Source organism: Lycorma delicatula, chromosome 2 (genome assembly GCF_047948215.1).
Source record: "Lycorma delicatula isolate Av1 chromosome 2, ASM4794821v1, whole genome shotgun sequence".
NCBI classification, from domain to species: domain Eukaryota; kingdom Metazoa; phylum Arthropoda; class Insecta; order Hemiptera; family Fulgoridae; genus Lycorma; species Lycorma delicatula.
The window spans coordinates 120,553,790-120,577,385 of NC_134456.1; the positions used below are offsets into that span (position 1 = coordinate 120,553,790).

At 28.2% G+C, this 23,596-nt stretch overlaps 1 protein-coding gene across 3 annotated transcripts in view; it reads left to right on the forward strand.

Moving 5' to 3' along the window:
• Positions 1-23,596, forward strand: part of SPR (G protein-coupled sex peptide receptor) — a 1,401,361-nt gene that overhangs the window by 392,224 nt on the left and 985,541 nt on the right. For all 3 annotated transcript variants that reach the window (XM_075356175.1, XM_075356174.1, XM_075356177.1), the window contains exon 4: positions 9,685-9,742. The gene's annotated coding sequence lies outside the window, so the exon portion shown is untranslated. The remainder of the gene's footprint in view (positions 1-9,684; positions 9,743-23,596) is intronic.

The following is a 23,596-nucleotide window of genomic DNA, read 5'->3' on the forward strand; positions in this document are numbered from 1 at the left end:
GTGTGATTGGAGGGTGAAAATGATTTTTTTTTACGTTTTTAGTATGAAAATACCATTCACTTAATTCGGGTTTCCTTATATATAGATCTATGAATAAAACTATAAGGCTCGAAAATCTCAGAATTACTAAATCAATTTAATTGAAATTTAAATCTGCTATAGTAGTGCATCTGAAGTTACACGTGTGAAAATTTGACGTAAATTGGTTGAGTCGTTCTTGAGTCACGTTGTAAGGCCGACAACAGACAACATATCCTCAATTTGAGGTTACATTGACTGTGTAGAGGTGTATTTTATGTATGTACCCACGCTACTGCATATTATATATATCTATATATTATCTAGGTTATTATTTGCGAGCACTGCTGTATCATACACTCGATATATATATATATATATATATATATATATATATATCTTTCTATCTCATGTGTAATACATATATCATCTGATCGGTGGGACCACCCGCAAGTCTGAAGTCTGAATTTTTTAGAGTAGTTAATTTGATGCGCTCCGATAAAAAAAAAAAAACAAGAATGCTAATCAAAATACTGTTTTGCGCATAAGATTACATTGTTAATCAGAATTCTTGAACACAATCATAAATAAGCACATTATTGTTATTTATTTAATGTAACGAATTTGAAGGTATGGAAGGTATAGAAAACCCCTATTTTAAAGATTAAAGAGGTAGCATCATCGTCGCTTCTCTGTCATACTTGCCAGAGGGAGCGCTAACGACGCCTCTCGATAAATTTTTATAATGCCATTTTTCCATTCGGATGTGAAGATTATTTCAATAAAAAAATTTCGAAAATTATTACCAGTAAATATATTTCTACTGAAAAATCTTTTATTTAGGTGTTTAGCTTAGAAAATTGACAAACATAGTTGCATGAATATGTAGCAACCAAATTGATATGGTCGGTAACGATATGAAATGTGGTTATGCACATATCGTATCGTGTATCTACATATTCATTATCATACTATCGGTCATAGTGCTAATCCTTTTTACCGTTTCCATAACCATTCTCTTTTGTTTCTAGCTAAATTTTGAGTCCCAAAAAATTTAATGCATTCTTTATCTTCACACCTGCTTTCCGATTAAGGATCAACTGTTTAACCAATCTTTTATTTTTTCAATCTACTCTGTGGTTTTTTAATATTTTCATTAGCTTATCACGTTTGAATGTTTTCTCTTTACCTTAAAACATCACTTATTTCTTTGCCTGTTCTTAAAATTACTCTTTTTTTGAACTGAAATTTTTTAAAAGAATATCAGTTGCTCAATCAGCATTTATTTTTATCTACATCACCGCTTACAACACGAAAAAAATCCTAGTTTTAAATAAATTAACACAGGAAAGTACAAATTTATTAATTTGTAACTTATTTTTCTAAAATCTGGATTCATTTCTTTATATAATAAATGGAATTATTGTAAATGTAAAAAATATGATAATAATAAACCTGTTTATATAATTAATCTATAAATGAAATTTTATAAAGTTATTTTATTTTATGTAATTAATTGTAAAAAAGACTGTCGAGAAAATAAAAGGAATGAACAATAACATGCACGGTAATGAAAACACACTAATCTTTTCATAGTCTAAATTTTTATGTGCGATTTTAAAGAAAAAACTGAAGAAATATCTAAAAAAAATTTGAGATGGTGACCAGACAATTTTTTTTCTTTTTCATTATCAATACAATTCTTGAAGTCGTCGGTAATGATGGAAGGTGGTAAGGATATTCTTATTCAAGAACGCTCATTCTACCATTTCAAAACTGAAAGGTTTCGTGAAGCGAATGAAAATTCACGTTACTGTATTATATTTCTTTCATTCATTCTATTACAACCGTATTCAGCTACCTGTTGATTAGGAGTTTTAGGCCGGTATCAAATTAAGAAAGTCAAGAGACGTATCACTGAATTAATTACCCAATCGCTGTCAAATATATTTCTACGTTTAAAACATCAAATTTCACAAGCAAATTGTACAAAATAATAGTACCTATTTATTGAATATAAATAAAAAACTGAATGTCAACTATTAAGAGACCTGAATGGTCAGTAATACCGAATAGTTGTTACTTTCAAAATATCCTTTACCTACTTTATCTGCTTATTCTTTATTTAGTTGTTTATTTTTTATTGTGAATAGACTATCAAGGGTCATGCAAATATCTCTTGTTTGACTTATATTTTTCTTCTCAAAATATCTCCATTGTTCTGATTTCATCTTTTTTTCTTCTTCAGTCCACTTCTACCACTGGACTTTTTCTGTTACACAGGTAAGCTCAGATTGTTCAAGAACTTTCTAAATTCATCTCTGTTTGAAAAAATTTCCTAAATTAGATTTTTGCAATTCTATTTTCTTTGTTCGATGTAATGCTGTTGATCGTTATGTTTACAAATTTTATCAAAAATTTGTTTATTCACTCTATCGTATGTTCAAGAAATTTTAATCTTCTTTTTCTACAGTTTGCTTCTAGTGTATGGATATTTTGATATTTTTATTTTTTTTATTTTTTACTTATAAAGATCAAAACATTTTGTATTTTTAAGTCCGTATATTTTTCTGTGAATTTTCCTTTTTACTTTTAATATTTTTTCTAAGTTGGGTAAATTAAATTTTTGCATACCATAAAGGTTTGATTTTATTTTTTATCTATACATCGCTAATATACGATATTTTTACACCATACCCGTCCATTTTACACCTGTCTCTTGCTTGTTTTACTCTTGTAAATAAAGTTGATTGTAGAAAGAAATATTCTTCAAGATAATTTATTTGAAAAATATTCGGTGAGTCATTATATTTTGTGTAAATCAAATCTTATTGAAATGTGGCTGCAAGGAGTGAAATTAATTAATTAATTTCTAAGTTCTTTACACGTAAGATATAAAAAATTACGTTAACTAATTTCGTTATTGATATAAAATAAATATTAATGTATTTTAATTTAAATAAGTAATTTTTATATTGTAATTTAATAAACTATTGCTTTTAAATTGATATTTGGAAATAAAGTATTCCCTAAATGTATATGAAGTACACGCTACAAAAATTGTCATTCATCTCATCCTCTGAAGCAATACCAAATGGTGGTTAAAAAAAAAAAAATAATGTATATAAAGTAGTTTAAATAACAACTGTTAATAAATACTATTATTTTAAATATAAATATTTCAGTACATTAATAAGCTTTTTTCTAAATATAATTGTTCTATTGTTTATACGGGCTGATCCAGTAAAGTAAAAATATTACATACGTTAATATTAGAGTCTTAAAGGAAATATTTGTAATATAGTTATTACGAGTTTCCTGGTACGGGAAGTAGTAATAAAATTGAATTGCAGGTAACGATATTAAATATTGGCAACTATTTTCCTTGAAGCAAAGAAAATAACATAAAATTTTACGATTACAAAATACTGAATTTCAGTAGCGTGTATACTAACCATAAATAAATTTGCACAATTCACTCCGATACTTTCAATACTATTTTCTGGTATCAAATCAGAAATTTTTTTATAAAATGATTTATTTTTCTCAAAAATTTTTTTAATAAAAATAATATTGTAATAAATTTTACTTCGTATTATTTCGGTTTTGTTTATTTTCAGAATTAAATGTATTTACTTAATTCTAATCGACTGAAAGTTGTTTTAAAAACAGTTTTGATTACACCTCTCATCCCCTTTGTAATCATACCTTTCGTCAAAGTTATTGGAAAAAAATTTATGAGTAATTTACTACAGGAAATCTTAAGTTTTAAGAATGGGAATGTGTTAACATAAAATTTGTAATGTATAAAAATTTAACTAATCTTAACTGTTATAAGAACTCAGAACTTGCAGTATAAAAGACCACTCAGACACGAGTTTGTTATAATTTTGTTATTTTTTTAAAATAATTATTGAAGAGCGTAATTGTTAGAAAATAATTGTAATCTTTTTATGTTGTAAAGATCCCGCGTTATATGTGATATAAATTATTTTTTGTAATATAATAATCCGATAATTTAAAAACAAATTGAAATTTAAATCCATAAAAGTACGTTAAATTTCAACACAATTTATCCACATGCAACTATTTTTAAAGGCTAATTAAAATAAATCTGTTTTAAGTACAGTTATTTGAAAAAAATTGTTACTCGTAATCCAACTATAGTTGTAATTATACTCGTGTGTGATAAGAGAATTATATTTGAAAATTTTCAAATGAAGTATAAACAATATCTCTGTTGTATTATAGATTAGAATTATATAAACTGTACACTACTGATGTTCAGAACCGTTAATATAATAATAAAATATATTTCATGTTGGTGTAATTAATTAGAAAATAAATGGAGGTTTTGAATAGGTTAATTCTATTATTATCTAAATATAAACATAGTATAGCGGATTTTTATTGTTAGGGTTTTATTTTCGTAGCGGAGGAAAAAGCTCTGCCAGTCGCCGTCAGGTCAGCACTGATGGCAGTGCGAGGCTCTCACCCGCTAAAAAACCTCCCCTTCTACCATGCAGGGGCCGGAGCTAAGCCATATGGTATGTACAGCCCCTGCATGATCACCCAGGCACTCTACTATCCGAATCCGTGTGACCGGAAGGCGTCCCCAGGGGGCGATCGACGAGCGACGACTCCGAGGAGACCCCGCTGCCCACCCCCAGGAGCTGGCCTCCCTTGATCATCCGTCATCGAATTCCAATATATTGTTAGGTTAATACAGTTCTAAATGTATTTATTGTGTTCTTTGTGCGAAAAAAATACATTTTTAAATACATTAATAATAATACTGATAAACTTAGATGTGAGGAAGTAAGTAACAATGAAATAAAAATGTATTTTTTGAAAATAAATAGCGATTGGATTATTGTTCTCTGATAAATTAAGAACGCTTTTTTTGAAGCCAGGGTAGCCACGCACGATGAAATTTTTACATCATATAACAATTAAATTAATTGCTTCATTATTAAAAACAGATGTATTAATTACATGTTTAATTTTACATCTATATATTCGGGTACCGAATATCTTTATTAAATATGCCCTATTGAACTTTAATTTGCCGTTTTACATGTTTTATTTGATTAAGATGTAAGACAAATTCACGAAAAGAGTTTAGATCATCCTTTCCGAACGTCAAATTTAATTCTTCACATGAAGAACTCATGCAGGTTATTCATATTCGCTGTAATAATAATGTTTGTATCTTATTACTCGTATTCAGAAGAAATATGAGTGAACCGAAAAAGTAAAATTTAATTATGTATTTATAAATGACAGTATTAGAATTTTACTTTTTTATTTTAATGAAGATTATTACAGTGTAAATATAATATAGCCGTCTAAACATGGTCTTTATTGTTTTTATATTTGATATTCAACGGCTGTAAAACTTATCTAACAAATGCCGCGTAAGTTAAGTGTTAACATTTTTTGTCACAATCATTTAAAATTAAAAAAAGAACATCTTATCTTCAATTCAATGAGTTTTCTTTCATTCCAATACTCCGTATAAAAGCCTCCGGTTATAGCGGTTGGGATTCCAAAGATATTTTTAAATGTTTCATTTAGTATAAGGGAAACTGAATGTTTATTTCTTTAATCTTATATCGTAAATTAGATATCTTGTTTTTAATTATAGTAACCGCAAATCCTTTAACTACAAACAGTTTACAAATACATTAAAATATAATAATGTTAAATAAAACGAAATTTTTTATTAAATAAATCAATAATAAACAAAGAAAGAGTTATGTTACGATAGTTATTATGTCACGCGAGCTATTCAAACGCGTTGGACACTCAAGATGTATAATGTATTATAACGATATTCGTATTCAACACCGAATAAAAGCATCGTAAACAATGCTATTTCAACAGAAAAGGGTACGTTATTTTGTATTTTTATCCTACATTCCCAATTTTTTTTTTATGGTTGTGTTTCACATAAAGCTTCTGATATACAAGAATCATCTACCATTCACCAATATTGTGTGGGTATATATTCAGTTGAATTTTCGTAGATTTGGTATGCTAACTTCAGTGTAATGCGACGGATGCTTTTAACAGTAATTTTTAGTAACTTTTGTTTAAAGCCAGGTTGCCATGAAACTTTACTGATACGTTACTTAATAGAAATGATTTATCTAAACAACTTATATTAAACAATTATTTTTAATATTTTCTAAAATCTATTATTTTTTTTAAATTAATTTCTTGTAGTTTTTATGTTGTAATCGTTACTTTCCTTTTCCTATAAAATTTATGACCTATAGATTATGATTCTTTCTCTTTTTGTATTTTGTATATTATAATAAAAGAACAACCTAATTTTTAGATACAGGCATGCATTAAAAATTACCTTTATTTATACTTATTTTATTTTTATTTTTTTAATGGAACTCTATTTTATTTAATCTTATGAAGTAATCTCTTTTTATTTAAATTAATTTATATTTGCTTTTGTTTTACTTTCTGGCGCCAGATTAATTAAGTATTTGATAATTTTTTTTAAGTACATTTTTCATTGTATTTCTTATGTTGTACAATGTGAATAACATGCATTCAAATTATTTTACAATTCAACTTTTATATATATCGATTCCAAATAAATATAACCATCAACTACCTAAACCTTAATTTCGCGGAAACTAAAAAAAAATTCGAAATAATAAGAAATTAATTGAAATATTAATTAATATCTTCATTTTCGAAAAACTGTCATTATCATGTTTCTTCGCAAAGATTGATAGTTGCTTGTGTTGAAATTAATATGTAAAAAACATTTGTGCATTTTTCATGTTTTTTTAATTTTTTAATACAGTTTTTAAGTAGATTTCATAAGAAAACTAACTATATTATAATGGGTACCATGATTCAGCTTCCGGAAAATTTCGATATATCTTCGCGTTTTACATCCCCCACACCCCAAAACCACCGTCAGCTTAAACGTTTATTAATACATTTATATATATATATATATATATATATATATATATATATATTTCACTTTTTTCGATAACTACTGTAATTTTGCTCCAATCACTTTCAAATTATTCCTTAAAGATAACTTGTCCAAAATCTCGGTCGAGTTTGTTAAAGGCCAAAGGGGTAGATGATGGGGGAGCTTTATCGAAAAAACAAATATCGCTATAACTTTCTTATTAAGTAAAATATCGAATTCGTTTAAAGTTCCTACTATTCTTTGGATAAGGGCCTAAACCTGTGTAAGTTAATTTTTATATCACCAACCACTGGCCCAGGGGGTGGAAAAAATTCGAAGAATTTTAAAAGTTTGAAGACAAAAAAAACATCTTAATAGGCACAGTATCGAATCTGTTTAACTTTCATATCAAAAATTGTGGGTTGTTCATATCAAAAATTCTACGGCAAGGGATTGGTCATCCCTTGCCGTAAGGCTAGGGATGACCAAAATATTGCTGGAATTGTAAGAAGATGGGGCTTGTCGTATACTAAACATGTGAAACATTTTTTCACATGCAACCATTGTCGTATTAAGTAAATTTGAAGTTTTTCTTAACTTTAAGGTGGAATATGTTATATTTCTTACTTAGTACCGGTGAAATCTACCTCCGCCTTCTGGCGTGCCGAAAAGATTTTTTTTTTATTCAGATTCACTTTTTTACAACAAATTTTTTTTTATATTTTTAAGTTTTATTTAAAATATGAGGCCAAATTGTTAACATATTAAAATTCTCTGCGAATCGAATAAAAAAAAGCTAAAAATGTTCGTCTTGCCAAGGATTGCAGTAAAACATCGTAAAAAGAATTCTACCAAGCATAAGCTAAAAATCTCTACAAATTGTATACACACACACATATATATATATATATATATACATTCATTTTCTTAATCATATTTTTCTAATTAATTTCTTTCATTTTCTTGCGAAATATCAGAAAATAATAAATAACATTGTAATCCAAATTATAATGATTACGACAGGTAAAAAAATATTTTAAAGTTGGTGACAACTGTATAATTTTACATTAAAAAAAGTGATGACTTATCTGTAAACTTGCAAGGATGACAAGTGAACTTTCCTTTACAGAATGTAAACAGAATAATAAAAATAGGTGCTTTTGGTTACGACAATAAAATCAAAATTAAAACCTATAGGACAAATTAGATTTAAGTACCAATTCTATTTTTTTTTAAATCTGTAAAAAGTATATGTATAACACACATGAAACGAACGCCAATATTTTCACATTCGAAAAACTTTCATATATTTCTTCGTAAAGATTGATAGGTTGCTTGTGTTGAAATTAGTATGTACAAAAAATTAGCATTTTTTACGTTACCAAAGTTCTAACATTATATTTCTGCACAAAAGTTGATAACTAAGTGAAAAAATTAGTTTTTTTGAAAAAATAAGTTAAGACACTAAAGTAAGTTGCGTTGAGAATTACTATTATTATCACTGGATAACTCATTTGTAGGATATTAAACAGTAAAAGATAATAATGATTTAATTAAAAGTAACAGTCCATATTTTTAAAACTAATTTTAGTAACTTTGTAAATAAGATAAATTTCCTGAGTTATTTTCAATATGATACCTGTTATATAAGACTTGTAATTAATTATTTTTAACTTAGATAAGTGTTACTGTTTGTGTGCGCTGTAAAAGTAACCTTAATTAGCAATAAAGATAGAGTGCTTCTAAGCACTTAAGGATATTATTAAGCGTTATACTTCCACACTGTACTATCTTAATTTTCCTGAGTGTTGCAGGCCTGCAACAGTACGCACATAATTACATGAAAGTCTAGAATAATGTCTTTTGAACAACTAATTATAATGTAACATAATATGGACATTTCTGCAATTTAATAATACGTAAACAAGAGTGGTTTCTCCTATTCCGCCATATTTTATCCGTTCGTTCTTACTTATACTGCGGGTAACAATGAACATGTAGCCATGTAATATAAATTACGGAGAATACATTAAAGATGTAGTTTTTAAATCGATACTAAATATAAGGAAAAGGTTTTTACATATCTAATGAATTAAATTAAAATGGTTCACAAACTGTTTTATGTCTAAGAACTCAATGGTGTAGAAAAAACAGACGCCAACTTCGTCAATTCTTCTGCTTTCGTGGTTTATCTAGATGCATAATCGGTATCCCTAGATAATAAATACAAATAAATCATTACATTTTCTGGTTTGACCCTATCCATCAATTAAAGTCTACGATTTTTCCTTCTCTTAAGCTTTTAACAATAGAACCTTATTCTTGTTTAATATTATTAGAGACACACTCATTTATTTTATCTTCATTATAAAAAAATAATTTAAAAAATACTTTATGTTTATAGTTATGTGAATATATATTTTTGATATAAAATTTGCAAAGTGAATTATCCGCATATGAATAATCATTCTTATCGTCGATTTACCGGTTACTAAATAATAAATATTTTTATTAAATGGGTTTGAATCCGAGTAGGCTTTGCATTATTCATACGCTAAAACATTTCCATTCCATTTTTTCATGCGCTTAAATTTTATGTAGCAAATTAATCAACTACATAAAAATAATATTAAAAAATGTACTAGTAGAGTCTTAAAGCTTATTTTTATTTATTTTTCAGATGAGTTATTATGTCTACATCTTTTTTTTTATTTCAGGACATCAAAGAACGTGAAATTGGATTTAATACGGTTGAAATAATTTTCCAGTGCTGTGGTCAGTAAACTTTTATTTCTTATTTTGAATTTATAGTAAATACAGTAAATTAGTGTAAGGATAAAGGCATATTAATCTATTTTATAACAAACTATTTGTGATTATTTCAACAAATAAAATTAATATTTAGATGAGAAATTAATTTTTATACAAAGGTATATAAAAATGACGTGTAATTTTATGAAAAAAAAGTTTAATATTTTGTTTTAATATGTATAATTCTGTTTAATTTTATAATTTTTTTTATATTTTTAGATGTGATAATGATTTATTTTTATTGAAATATGATTTAAATGAAATTTAAAACATATACATTTAATAATTATCGTGATTTGTATTGATGAAGTTTATGTATTTGTATATATTTAATAATATATATGTATCCGATATTTATATATCCAAGATTGGCCAAACATGTTGTTAATTTCATATATATTAGGATCATTCGCAACAGAATATTTTTGCGTTAGTCAAAAGCATGTTTTACTTCAAAGTTAGTAAGAAGTATGTTGAACTTCGCATTTGTAAACTGTAGATAATTGGCTAACAGAATAATGTATAAGTAATTTTAATAAATGAATCCAAAAGTCTTTTCTGTAGTTATACCCTGTCTTTCACCAACTTTTAAATGACAAAAAAGTAAAATTAGGCAAAACTGCTAATTTTTAGTACTTTCTTTACGTACTAAGACTATTTATTATTTGAAACGAGTATCTAAGGAGTTTTTGTAAGAGGGTGTATTATTCGTTGTATTTACACTGTGATGTATATGGAAGGAATAGGAAGCCCTGCATAACTTTGTAAGTATCTTAGCCACAGTCTGGTCTTCCTTCTACAGTCATCGAGTAGGAAGCAGATTCTTTATATATGTCTATAAATGAAAGTACTTCTGCTTAATCGTATAAATATTTATCAATCATATAATAATATTAGGATAAAGTAACTCTGAAGATTCCAATTACTTAAGTAGGGTAGTGAAAATTTAGTACAATAATTCATTTGAATATTACTTTTAGAGAAGGATTACGGTAAAGTGTGAAAATTAATGCAAGAGTTTACCCAAAGCAGATCCAATTCTGTTATTTGTTACTTCGAAATTCTTCAAGAGTCTGACTAGAACTGGTCGTCTATTCTAAATAAATTGTCTCCTAAATTACATTTTATGAGAAAATTAATGAATAACTACTAATTCTTAACTCAGTCATTTTTGTTACGTAATATTTATTGGTTTGGTGATAATTAAGCATTATTCCACCAGATGCTTAATTTGGTCTTTTCTTGAATTTAATTTAAGCAATGATGTTTGTTTATAGATTTTTTTAATCGGAACTCAAAATATTCATGAATTTTATTATTATGTTTTTTTTTAAATTTATTTTTCTTTATTATTATAAGTAAGTAAAAAATCTTATAAATTTTAATATTTCAAATTTTTACTTCTAAGAGTAAAAATTAATTTTCACTTTATTTGTTTTTTACTGATTATCTATTCATTAAAAAAAATCTCTAAGTTAGCTGTATGTGTTGACGCAATAAATTAAATACCCAGTGGACCAAATTTTGGTTGTTAAGTTCACCTACGGGCCTACATGGAATTAGAGAAAATGTCTTTGAAGGACCGTTCGTCCACCGTAACAGATGAAACTAAGTCACCTTGAAACAACTGAGGATTGGACATAAATTCACCAGCTCGATCTTCTTGGCTCTCCCCGATTTTACTATCAGATGTGTAATGTACAGTGGGCTATAAACCATCTTCTCCTAGATTTCCCAAAATCCGAAGCTAGTCGCAATTGAATTTAAGTCAAAATACGAAGAGGGTGCTTAATCGAGAGGGCTAAATCAAGACGATTTACATTTTTATATGATAATAGGATAGTGAACTTAATTTTACAAACCTTAACATAATTAACGGTTAATATGAAATATTCCTTAAAATTAGATATTGTTCTAATGTTTAATTGTTAGTTAATGTTTAATGTTCAACTTACTTTTAATTGTAAGTCTTAAATACTAATTACCTGTAAATATTTTTTGTTACTCTATTTCGCTAATTAATTGTTGAAGCGACTGTAATAAGAGAATGTAAAAAAAAAATTGGAAAAATATTCCTATTCATGATTACATTTACAAATTTAATAGATTAATGTGTATAATAAAGAAAAAAAACTGCAATTTAAAAAGAATTAAAATAAAAAAAAATTACCGAATACTTTTTTTAATAAATGGTATTTGGTATGATGATAATTTAATTTATAGCGTGTTTAATAATTAAACACGATTTAATTTGGTTTATAAAACACAAAAACGAATATGCTTCGAGAAAATATTAAATGTTGAATTACGGTTTTTATTCATATTATGTATATTTAAATTTCCTAAAATTTAATACATAATAAAATATTAAGCTTTTTAGATTGTTTGATATATTTACGTTAAATAATTGTGAAAAGAGGATTGGATTGTTAACATTATGGATTTGTTTCATTAAAAATGAACTTCAAATATTTTGTTATTTTAAAACGATTAATATTAAATTATTTTTATACAGTCTTTACACTCATGATTGACTGCTTAAAAGGTTATTTATTCTAATTCATTTAACTAATATCATTACCACAAAATCAAAATGTTTAATTATAAAAGGATAAAATTTTACAATAGAGGGCTTATGTCTATCATAAATTCCTCATTTAAACAGGTTAATCATTTTGAATGCGTATAGAAATGTAACATTTATTTTAATAAACTAAAATTTAGAGAATGTATGTTGGGCTTCATGTAACATTGATTTCAATGATTAAGTTTAATAACTTGACATATAACTGCATGAGCTTTTCTGAAATAAATTTTCATTTGTAGAGATTATTATAAAATTATGAAAATATATGTAACGTAACAGAATAGATAAAGCGAGTTAAGTAATTACGGTTCATGTGCTTAAATAAGTACATCGCATCTCTTCTATAAATATAGAAGAGATCGGATAGGATCGCAAGAGTATCGGAGGATACTTTCCTCCTATTAATTGCAGCGCCTGGACATCGGTACCTTGCTGTTGGGTATTTCTAATTATCGGACGGGTATTTAATTATTTAATAACGGTTATATTTTTATTTTTATTTTTAAGATGGACGAAGTTGGGGGCTGTGATTCAGTTCTTCCCGATCTACGATCGGGTTTTGAATATTAGTTTTAGTTAAATAAGTTAGTTATTGCTTGGGATATTAGCCAAGATATGTGCATCTTTCAATGCGGCGCGATTCCCCTTCAGTCCGTCCACTGAAGGCTTTTCAGTGCTAATGGCTTTCAGCCTAGCAGGAATGAGCCTGATGGCACCCTGGTATTTGGAGGTGCGTAATCCTGTTTTCTAATCTTGCCATCTGATTTGGAGACTTCCGCTGATTTTAGCTGGTGATATGCCTGTGCATCAACTACAAAAAAAAAAATAGGGGGAAAAAATCCCGACAGCAAAACTAGACTCCCGGCCTGGTTTGGGTTATCCGACTTCTCGAGGCCCTGCCAATTATGGTGGTTTATCAAGGACAGCTTGAGACCTGTTTCTTAATCCCTGTTGGATAGGATCCTCTCGGCAGATGTCTGCGAGTTCCTGGTATTTGGACATGGCAACCCACCCAAAATTCCCCGCGGTTACGCCACACTCACTTTAAATATGATCTTTATTCCAGCATCGTAGCGTGATGAGTCATTCCTGATGAACCATTGCGCTCCAAATATCAACCTCTAACGCGACGTTTTGACGACTTCCATATTTTTCTAGAGTATGGACCACAAGAACGCTTCCAATGCCGGGTAGGCTTGGGTTAGCATTGGCAGCATGTATAATCGGTAGATAAGTATTTTCGTCACTAATGGTAAGGGCGGTTAAGCAATGGGTATACGGAGGTTCTGGCCCTCTGGACCACATAATTTATTTACTCGCCTAAGGTAAACCGTTTATCCAGGAATATTCTCAGATATTTTACTTTCGTCGCAAAGGAAAATTTTCCCCTGATATTTCCAGTAGCCTGGCCGGAGCGCGTCGGTTGTATCTGAACATGACGGCCAAAGATTTCTCTCCGTTGACCCTAGTTCTCACCTACGGCTCCACTATATATGGCAGCCATTGGAATCTCGCCACCACATATTCCACGTTTGGGGCTGGTAATAAAATGCCGTATCATCGTCAGAGCCTCGTTGACGAAAGTAGCATATCTTTTGTATACGTCGTTTACAGGAGTGGCGAAAGCACGGCCCCCAGAGGGAAACTTTGGCGTTTATCGCTTGGGAGGAGATTACCTATCTCTCACAATGAATTATCTTCCGAGTAGGTACGATTTCAGCAATCTGTCATGAACCTGTAACTATCGACTGGCCTAGTTTAAGTTGCATGGCCGTCATGCCATACTTTGTCGAAGGCCTTGGCTGCATCAGAAAAACGGCCGCGTTACCGCCTTCCTGTTTAGACCGTTAACAATTCTGTCTCCCAGCCTCACCAACTGGAGAGTTGTCGGGAGGCCCTCTCGAAATCCGAATTTTTCAGGCTGGATCACTCACTGGTCCCTGGCACCGTCGAAGTTTTTCGAAAAAACCCAAAACAACTTTGACAGCAACGGAAGCAGCGATCTCAGTCTGTAGTTCCGAGAAAAAGTAAACTTTTGTGTGGTTTCGGTATGCATTCGACCTTTGCCGTTTTCCAGCTAGCTGGAAAGATTATAGAAGGGAATAAAAAGGACACATTCAAAACTTAAAGTTAAAAACTTTCTTAAAATTTAATACTAGGTGGCGTTTCAATTGTTACCTAATCATCATCCGTGGAAATTAAGGTATAATACGTAAAAAATTAATTAAAAAGATAATCAATTAATTAAGTGAAAAAATAATAATGAATTTTAGTTAACGTGCTCAATGATATTTACGAATTACTGTATATTTCTATTATCACTAATATTTCTAAAGATGCTAGAGAAGAATAGGAAAAATATAAAACCTTTAATAGTTTTTTAAATTTGTTACATAAAGAAGACAAAAAGATTAGACAATTCTAAGTTTGGGTGGTGTTTCCTTTCACTCTTAGAAGGACACTAAAACTAAGAAATGATTAATCGATACCCGGAAAAAAGTATTTAAGAGAAAATCAATGGATATCTATCATGTATATACGCTAACTTATTTGCTATTCACCCGGCCGTATGGTAAATGGAAATAATAACAAATTAACTATGAATTCAACAAGAAAGGATATTACAGTGAATCCGTCTCACAAAAATGAATCATAATTTATCAGTTAAGGGCTTCAGGAAAGTTATGTTCAATGATGTTGATTACGATTACCACAGCTGCGCAGTTAGAAATCCAATCGCGTCAAAAATCACACATTTCAATTAAATTAATATACGTTAAGAATATATATATTATAAGAAAAAATAGCTTGCAAATTTAAAAGCTGTCTGCAAGGTAGGTTTCTGAACCGTAGCAATCAGTCGTATGCAAAACTCAGTCGTCAAATAAGTTCAATATATTTACAAGTATTAACTATATTCATTTTTTAATACGCAGTGTTTTACATTGACATACCTACAAGCACAGATAAAGTAAATAGATAAAAATGTTACATAAATCACTTATGAATAGGTATTAATGATATAACATTAGTTATTGCTATAAATCCATCACAGAATTTAAAGAAATGGGCTGTTAATTCTTAAGAAAAAAAAATTAATTTCGATCTTTTTTACTTTTGAGAATACGGCTTATTTTATACCTACCTCACTTGTCCCATTGCATTGTTCAGAGTAGTTTTAAATGTGAATATAAAACTGTATAATAATATTGTTCTTACCTGTTAGAAGCCGAGGAATTTTTTATGAAAGAAAAACTGAAACAAAATATAAGAATAAGAAGAGTTGTAAGTTAATTGGAAGTTCAAACAAATTCCTTCAGTTAAAATAAAACAAAAAAAAAAAAAATGAAGAAAAAAGACTGCTTCTAGAAGAAGAAGTATCTTTATTACTAGCTGTCCAAAACAAATCGATTCTATCTATATTACATAAAAAATAATGGTAGTCAATGACCCATAATTATAATTATTATATTAACCTTTTCCAGTTCATTAGTTGTATACGGTAATTTAATTTACTATCGTTCAAAATACTTTTAACTTAACAAATTAAAATTTCTTCTAACCCATTAAAGTATTTTTTAATCCGTAAAGAAAAAAAAAGTATTTTATTTTAATGAAACGTAGATTTATATTTATAGATTACAATAAGGGAATTTGGATATCAGTTAAAAAATTAATAAAAAATGTATGGATTGAATATATTCCTCAGTATCATATAAAACATACTTGGTCTAGATTATAATAATGGTTTTGTAAATGCGACTATTAAGACATGATTAACATGATTTTTTTCAATAAAATAATTTCTCAGACGAAATAAAAACAAGGCAATCATTTTTCTTTTGAAGAAAAACATTAAATTTTAACCTATATAAAATCTAATTCTTAGTTTGTTTAATCGGATCAAGTTAAATAATGTCAAACCTCTTATGTAATTTATAAATAAATATTAACCTTTTGTAAACGAATAATAATATGAAAATAAATATTTATTGTCAACAAAAAGGCATAAAATCAGATTGTGGAATTTCATACATTGTTGATGACGTAAGGGTTTACATGAATGTCAACTAGTTTTTAAGTATACCACATCAAACAACAATATGAAATTATTAAGAGAGGGTGAAATCAGAGTATTGTAGCGCGAACGAATTGAAAAGACGATGACGTCAACTTAATATTATTTTTTGGTTACAGCGAACAGATTTAAGGCGAATAGGTTTTTTAATAAGTATTCAAATGAAAACTGTCATACACCTTCTAAATATCTTGATTTCTTGAACCTTGCGGTGTGTATATATACCATGTTTCCTATTCGATGAGTTTTCGTTAATCATTTCTCTAGAATAAAGTGTTATCTGCATTTACCAATTTTTTCGTTTTCAGTACAAATTGCCTTTTCAAGATTAGATAAAAAGATCGATAATTCATTTTTTTAAATTGGTAAAGATATTTTTGTTAATGACAAATACACTGCTTACGTTCGTAAAAGATCCGTTATGTGGATTATATTAATATATAAAAATACTTCTCAAATTTAATCTGATGTAATATATAAATACTTTTGTGGAAAAATATTGATAAGGCTATGTGTATATTGTGTTGTTCTGTAACAGAAAGGGAATGGGTTTTTTCTTACGTGAAGTAAATAAAACAGCTGATATCGTGGAAGAATTAATCAGAGTTACTTTCTCTAAATGTAATATTGTGCAAGTTGTATTTGTGATAAAAGAGTAAACTTTTCACTTGTAAGATGAAACATCACCGCGATTTCGTTGTGCTTTTCATACCATGCAATATGCAATATCGTGTTTGGCTCGGTGAAGTAAGAAATGGAAGCCAATTCACGCTTCCTTACTTTCCTAGTTGATTTGTCCGTCGTAGGAAAATAATTATTTTCAGTATCAATAAAATATGTACTGCAAAAAAGGAGCAGAGATATCATCACTTTAAGAATCAAAAGCTGTACAAGCGAAACAATCCCTTTAGTATACAGTCATAGGTTGTCGCACTTTAAATCGTGACAGTTTTCTTCTTATTTACTTTCCACTATTTTATCTTTCTCAAAATTAAATAAATTTTCTTTTATTCTAATTTTTTTCATTGTAAACGCAAAATAAATTTTTTACTTATTTTTTATTAAAAAGGCTTCTTTTAAAAAACATTCAGACAGTGTGGAAAATTATTACACTAATACACGAGTACAATTAGCAGAATATATAATACCAATATTTTAATTCATACTTAAAAAAATATTATGATAAAATATAAAAATATTATCTAACAAGATGAACAGATTATATTAATATATTTTTTCATGTTTTTCTTCTTTTTTTTGTAACTTTTTAAACTTATTTTAAAAACTGATGGAGTTTGCTTTAAAAACTGTTGTTTAATACTTTTAAAAACATTAAAAACACCTGTTTGTTGTTGAACGTTTAAAAAAAAATTAAACATTTCATTGTACAAATATATAAATTCTTTCTATCATATATAGCATAAAAAAATAAATATAAATAATGTTTAAATAAATCCCTTTTTTTATTAAAATTATTGTACCTCTGAGACAATAAAAAGTATACGTATACGTTCAAATATATCACAGAAGGTTTTATACTATTAAATACGAAATTACGGGTAAGTATAAGATTCGAGATCTATATTAACAAAAATCTTGAATTTTTTAAGATATGTTGCAAATTGAATAGCTTAACGTTTTTTATTTCTGTATTAACCGTTCGTCAAATAACTTTTAAATAGCGCAGAGTACCAAATTTTGACCAAGATCCGTTGTTTAAGTAAACGAATGGATATAATTCTCTTTTGAAGTGTTGATCTGTTTACAACTAGGAGTTTAAATTACTTTTGCACTAGATTTGAATTCTCATGTTACCGATATAATTTGGTTTTCGGAATTCAATTAATGTGGTACAGAATCAGAAATAATTAACCTTAATCGAAATGAAAAGCTACAAAGGAACTTATCGGTTGATGTGAGAGTTGATCTTAAATTAAATAAATAAACTATTTAGGATTATAAATATTTATGATAATAATATACAACGTGGTATACATTCATTACATTCGTACAATATAATTATATAAATAAGTAACAACCCTTTGTTATTTTTTCGGTTTCTTTATTTATTTATTTTTTAGACATATACTTCCTTTAATCATTGTACTACATTCGAATGTAAACAACTGTTTTAACGTTTTGCATATATTAAATATTCATACCAGTATTACAGTAAATCAAATTATTTCTATTCTAACGATGTACTTGTGACTTGTGTTCCTGCAGAGGTTGAGAAAAGTTATCGTTCTGCTATTCTTAGTTTTATTTAACCATGTTACTTTATCATTATCAGTATCTACATAAACCTTCACAAATTTTCTTTAATGGTCTTTCAAATGTTTAATATTTGGTAATTATTGTTTAATTTTTGTAATCGGCAGTAGGTTACTTCAAATGGTAGTACATAATTTATACTTTAAATTGTGAGCTGTTATTGCCTTTTATACAAATATTATACCCTGAAATTATAAATTTTAAAACCACTTTAAAAAATTCAGTTTATTAGTAAACAGCATAATCTGTTCTTGGATTGTTCCCAATATTATTATTTTTTAAATGATTATTAAAAATATCGTTTTTGAGTTATAGATCATTATTGTCTTTTACATAGTTACCAAAACTATTACTCACAATTAATTTATCCCATGAACTATTTTTATAATTCACCTACTTTTCCATAATTTTTATTTTCTACATGTATTGATAATAACTAATTTATTTTATTCTGTATTTAAAATATGATTTTTATTCAAAGGATGATGAAAAAAGATACAATTCTTATAAAATTCTTTGGTGCGTGGGTTTATTTGTTTGTTTGATGTATGTGCACATATTTTTATTTTAGCTGCTACTGGCGCAGAACGGACTACGTGGTGCGCTGGGTGGCTTCGCGCAGCAAACAAACTATTCATTAGTTTGAACGGTTTATACTTCTTTATACGAAAGATTTATCTGATTTTATATTTTGTTTTGAAAAAAGGAAAACATGAGATTAGAGCTGTGATAAAAAATTACAACTCAAGAAACGGCTAAAGATTTTCAGGATTTTGAAGCTTTTCATTGTAAACGTTTTCTTTTGTTGTTGTTATTATGCTAAATTCATGAACGTTTTTTAGTTACGGATGGCAAAAAAATTTAACAAAATATTCTCTAATGAAACATAAACCACGTAACATTATCGCGGCGAGCCGTAGGCTCGCTTTTTTTTGTGGTACTAAATTATTTATTTTCATTATTTTAAGTGTATTCACACATTTCATCATAACAAATTTTTATAATTTCTTTTGTTTTTTTTTTAAGGTTTTACTGATTGTTTTTATTAAAGTAATTTCGATGTATTATATTCTTATTTTTTCGCTATTTTCGCATATGCTTTATACTTGGTGAGTATTAATTATGTCATAGCATTTTTTAGGGCATTTAAGATGGATGTAACCGGTAAAGCGTAAGAGATACTTAATGGTTTTTTTGTTTTATTATAGATTAGTTTTAGTAGCGGCCCTAACTTTCTAATGATGAACGTTTAAATTAGTTCATCAGTAAAAAAAAAAAACAAAATAAAAATTTAATAAATCAAAAGACTTGGTGTTTTCATTCTACGCATTGAACCTAGATAAAACATAATAAAATATTGAATAAAAATCATAAAATTACTTGAATATTAAATTATTAAAAAACGTTTATAAATAATGAAGTAGAATATTATAAATTTATAAAAGTATTTTATTAATCTAGAATATATAAGAAAAACCCAAAACCGTAATTTTTTTTCATTAAAAAATGATCAGCCAGTCCCTTCTAAAAACAATAGTTTTAGAAGAACAAGCCTGATTTAGGAAGTAAAATAAAGAAGTGTATAGCTAAAATAAAGAATGATCAAAAATATGTATAATCCGGCATAAAGGAACCTGATACTGATATTCCACATCAACATAAGTTGGAATAAAACATTTAGAAAAGCATATATTTTTCTCAAGAAATTAGGGCTCCTACTATGATAAATGTAATACAATATAATATACTAATAACTATAATTTAAAAAAAAAAACAATAAGTATATCTTACGTTTTTCCGGTTACATCCGTCTTAAATGTCATAAAAATGCTATGATATAATTAATACTCACACCAAGTGTAAAACATATGCGGAAATAGCAAAAATAAAAATATAATACATGGCAATTATTTAAAAAAAACAATTAATTAAACCTAAAAAAAACAAAAGATATTATAAGACTAAAAATATTCAGGTTTATGAGGAATATAGTATGATCGCAACATTACCTCAACCGCACGTAACCCTGATGGGCATTTCCAGTGGTTATTTCATTGATGACATTCAGTTAATTAATTAATTAACTGTTCTATTAATACGTTTAATATTGATTATGCCCAAATATTATTTGCTTAAATATTAATTAATATTGTCAGTTTTCTAAAATATTTACAAAAAATATGTAACCTCCTAAGTACACTCAAGAGAAAATTGTTTAAAATTTTTAAAGAATTTGTAAGTTTAAAATTGAAAATAGAAATAGAAATTATTAAATGTAATTGAGGAAATAATTTTTATGAATTGTAATATACTGAAAGACTCGCTTTCAAAATTCAGGAAATTTTCTTTTATATGAGCTTTTGGATTTATTAAAAATACCACTTACAATGGAGTAACCAGTTATTATTGGCACCCGCCTTAAAAAGATTAGGAAAGGTTTTTTGAAAGCTTTTATGTGATGAATCACAAAAAATCTCAAAGATGATTACAAAATTACAAGACGGTATGAAAGTTTGTTTTAGGAAGGTAAAAATATCGATGACAAATGCTTATAAATCTTTACATAAAAATAACATTACTGAACAAATAAAGTAGAACAGATTCTTAGATAACATAATAATAGAAGATTACAAAATTATCCAAACGAAATAAAGTTAGGAATAACAGTGATTAAGGAAACATTTAATGGAAAGAAACCGTTGTTACGTAATGAAATGTAAGAATTACGTTACGTTACATAACGTGCTATGTAATAAATGTAAGAACATATTGGATAACCATTTACGCATGACTCACAAATGCATTAAATGTTGTGTTTGGAGGTCACATCTATATGGATGAGGAACAGGGATATTAAGTAAAAAGAGAACGGAATGCTGGCTATTGAGATGTTGGTGTAAGCAAGATTGGAAGAGATTAAATATAAAGGCAGAGAGAAAATTAAAAAGTAATTAGGCGACTGAATGAGAAGCTTAATCAGAAAAATTCTAAATAGAAAAGCCCAACAGGCTAGGTCATATCATAAGAAGAGAAGGTTGATTAAAATAGTGCTAGAAGAATCAGCAGATGCTGCGAAGGAAATAAAAAATTAGTTTATAAACAATAGGAGTTATTTTATAGACTAGATTTTAAAAACCATTTAGAGTTTATTTAGATAACACTAATGAACACAGTTTCTGGCCCATGTAAATTTTATTGTGTTCCTAATGTAACATTTTATGCTGAATTAAAAAATAAAATCAGAATTTTTACATCAAATTTTGTGTGATAACTTTTAAAAAGTATTGCTTTTGTGGAGTTCTACATATTTTTTAGGATAGCTTATGTACATGAAAAATATTTTAAATAATTATTATAAGAGTGTGAGGAGAACAAACATAACATATCTGTGTATGCGATTCATTTACTGTAAGTTCTGACATGACAGCACTCAACCGTAATACACCAGTATTGTTTAAACGTTCGCTTTGTATGATCTATGGTTTTATTCTGTTATGTGATTTAGTTAATGTATCAAGTATGTGGTGTTAGTGAATAAATTTGCCATGGAAGTGCGTAAATGATCCGAATAATTTATGTTACGTTTGTGGGGTTTCAACGTTTAAAAACATCGACGACTTATAGAAAAAGGTGTTATGAACTATATTTTGGCTGGAAAGTTGAGTATGTAGATAAGAACTGGACCCATCACATATGCTGTTCAACCTGTGTGAAACCGTCTGACAAACTGGGTTACTAAGGGGTAATCGGCTCATGAGTTTTGCTATATTGATGATGTGGAGTGAATCAGAAAACTATTTGACGGACTGTTATTTATTTATTTATTACAAAGAAAAATAGGAATAAATTGTAAATTCAAACAACAGTGCAGTATCCAAGTTTATTGTCTGGTATAATAAGGCTAGTGACTCGTGGTAAGGAATTATCTCTACCGCATCCTCCAACACATGTAAATTTAAAAGATGAATCGGAATATGAGGTAGCCAATGAAGTTCAACATGAGGAGCAAGATGATCCTACTTCTGAAGCAGACTCCTTTTCCCGCAAATCACATCTGATACCTCAAGGCGAATTAAAAGACCTTCTTTGGAATTTGAGGTTGTCGAAGAAAAAAGTAAAGCTTTTAGGATCTTAGCTGAAAGACTGGAATCTTCTCATAAGTAGCTCAATTATTATGACATTGTAGTTGAATTATTGCAGTCATGACCCACCGGTTTGTTCTAGTGTTGAATTCGTCATCGCAAATCAGCTGATTTCGAAGTCGAGAGTTCTAAGGTTCAAAAAGCAGTTACTTTTATTAGGATTTAAATAGTAGATCGTGGATACCGGTGGTCTTTGGTGGTTGGGTTTCAATTAACCACACATCTCAGGAATGGTCAACCTGAGACTGTACAAGCCTACAATTCATTTATATTCATCCTCATTCTCCTCTGAAGTAATACCTTACGGTGGTTCCGGAGGCTAAACAGAAAAGAAAGAAGTCGAACTAACATAAGAGTTATAATATGTTCCTAAATATTTCATTCTTGGATTTACATTTGAATTTCTCTTTCCGGAAAATACCAGTACCGTCAGTGACGGGCATGGAGAACGCTTGCTTCAACAAATCTCAGTCATTGAAAACAGCTGGCAAATTCTTGTTAGTCGGTAAAATGAAATGTTCCAGTTATCAAACACAACAAGAAAAACAATTGCCACATTTTAGGTAAGTTAAACAGTTTCGTGCAGGTATGCAAATTATTAAATTTTTTTAAAGATTTTTCTACGTATCAGGAAAAAAACGGCAAGTGGTAAAGATATATGCTTACATATTTTAATTTAGCGTGAAGAGTTCTATTAGGATCACATGTTTTCTTCCTTTTGTCAAAAAAAAAAAACT